General features: G+C 40.4%; 1 pseudogene; it reads left to right on the forward strand.

Moving 5' to 3' along the window:
• The first annotated feature begins 541 nt into the window (after positions 1–541).
• On the forward strand, positions 542–1967 carry LOC148110249 (large ribosomal subunit protein eL31 pseudogene; annotated as a pseudogene).
• Positions 1968–2640: the final 673 nt, after the last annotated feature.

Raw genomic sequence — 2640 nt, forward strand, 5'->3', positions numbered from 1 at the left:
TCAATCCTTTGGAAATAGCAACTCAATCAGAAACATACAAGCTTAAAAAAAAATGTTCTTTAAGCTTACTGCTAATTCACCTATGCTTCCTTTTTGTTTTATTTTATTTTTTTTTAAAAGAATGGGAAGGGAAAGAACCTCAAGAATTAAGGAGATGCAAGGAGGGAGCTGTGTCAGACAACTGAAGAAAAGCAAATTACAGTTCTCATCTTCAAAAAAGGAATGAAGTTAGAAGCCACAAACTCCAGATAAATAATGAAAATATTATCCAAGACATAAATAAACACAAAGTTTGTGAACTTATAAAGGGAAAATGACGGATCGCCAGAAGGCATCACATATGCACTAAGAACAAGACGTCTAGACTGTTCATTTCCATTTTTGAAAATTCAACTAGTGAAAGAGCAAAAGAACTCCACAAATATTGTGCATCTAGATTCCATAAGGCATTCAGTCTCTCATAATCCCCACAAATACTGATGAAGAAGTGTGGGCTGGATGCCAGGCCAGCTGAGTGGCTTAACTTAGAGCCGGCTGGCTGATGTCCCCAGCCTCAGGATCCATGCCCGCCTGGGTTAGTATTCGAACAGCAGTGCTCATTCTCAGGTCTGTGCTGCCTAACTCCTTTATCAAGAACTTCCATGGGGACCTAGATATCATGGATATCAAATCTGCACAACATGAAATTATAAGGCTCCATGATAATTAGCTCCAAAAAAATCTCAGCAATGTGAAAAAATGAGCCATGTCTTAAAATGTATTTATACCAGAAGAAATAAAACCTAAAGTAAGGTTTTGCGGCATCTTTAACTTTTCAGTTCTTCCTCTATCATATTTGTCTCTTATATTTTCCTAATGTATTATTCAATTGCTTTTCTCATGGTTTGTATCCTAAACCTAAGTATATAGTGAACGCTAAATAATTTTCCTTTGCAATTTTTTCAATGCTTTTATATTTGGAAAGACTTTTGTCATCTAAAACACAGGTGGATATTTACTGATACTTTCACTATCTTTTTATAGTTTAAAATTTTTACATTTAATTTTTCTTATTTTTGAGGTGAGGCGTCAAATGCATTTTGTTTTAAATAATCAAGTCTCTCGATTATTTATTGCCCTATCCCTTCCCCCTTTAATTTGTCATGCTTTCTTTATAATCTGTTATGTTCTTGTTTTTCCTAGGGACTTTTTTATTAATTATGTCGCTAAAAGTATTTTATTTATTTTTTAAAGATTTTATTTATTTATTTGTCAGAGAGAGAGTGAGCACAAGCAGGGGGGACAGCAGGCAGAGCAGGCAGAGGGAGAAGCAGGCTCCCCGTTGAGCAAGGAGCCCAACGTGGGACTCGATCTCAGAACCCTGGGATCATGACCTGAGCCTAAATGACTGAGCCACCCAGGCATCCCAATTATCTCGCTAAAATTATTTCAAAGGCTTAATTTCAAAACAGGAGAGAGAGGGCTGGCCTGAGGTGAGTAGTAGGAGAGAAAGTGTGACAGAAATTTACTCTACAGTTCTACCAAATTCTAACCTCTGTGTTAAGATCAGGAAAGGAGTCCTTCCTTTCCAACTGGGGTTCCCAGCAGAATGGCTCCCACAAAGAAGGATGTGAGAAGAAGAGTCATTCTGCCATCAACGAGGCAATGACCAGGGAACACAGCATCCGCATTCACCAACTCATCCGTGGAGTGGGTTTCAAGAAGTGTGCCCCTTGGGCACTCAGAGAGATCTGGAAATTTGTCATGACAGAGATGGGGACTCCAAACATGCACACTGACACCAGGCTCTACAAAGCTGTCTGACTGAAGGACTAAGCAACGTCCCGTACATATCTGTGTGCGGCTGCCCAGAAAACATAATGAGGATGAAGATTCACCAAACAAGCTCCATTTTTTGGTAACCTGTGTACCTGCCACCACTTTGAAAAATCTACAGACATTTAATGTGGATGAGAACTAACTACTGATTGCCAGATAAAGGTAGAAAACCACCAAAAAGAAAAGAAAAAAAAAAGATCAGCAAAGTAACTATCCTCCTTTTTCTACCCTTCCCCTAACTGTCCTTGAGCATAAAAACCTTACTTTTAAAGCATGTGAGAAACCGTTAGAGTGGCAGCTATCGCCACGTGCCTGGAGGGATGTCCAGGAGCCAGAAGGAACTGCTAGTCCTGCTGGGGTGTTATTCCGCCTTCAGAATACACCCCCAGAGTTCTCGTGGTGCTACTGTCATCAAAGTTGCTCAGAGCTGATTTCAGTCCTGGTTCTGTCACATCCTGGCTGTGTGACTTGGGTGTGGTTCTAAATATCTATTTCTTCACCATAAAATGATACAATATAATGCCCATATCACTGGACTCTTCTGAGAATTAGATGAAATAATAAACAGAAGGCATTTGACAATGCTGAGCGCACAGTAGGTATGCAAGAAAAGATAGCTCCCTGCCCCTCTCCTGACTGCTTCTTTCCAGAGAGAGCCCAGTGAACATGAGCAGCCACACTCTGTGACCTTCAGCATGTGACTAGACCAAAACAGGACTTTGACTAGAGATGGCGGTTTCACAGGCTACCCAGTCACCTTCCCCACTGAGCTCTGCCCAAAGTTAGCTTTCATGGAAACTACTCACAAGACTTAACAAAACA

Source organism: Ursus americanus, chromosome 4 (assembly GCF_024610735.1).
Source record: "Ursus americanus isolate L20-20 chromosome 4, mUrsAme1.1.p, whole genome shotgun sequence".
In the NCBI taxonomy this organism is placed as follows: domain Eukaryota; kingdom Metazoa; phylum Chordata; class Mammalia; order Carnivora; family Ursidae; genus Ursus; species Ursus americanus.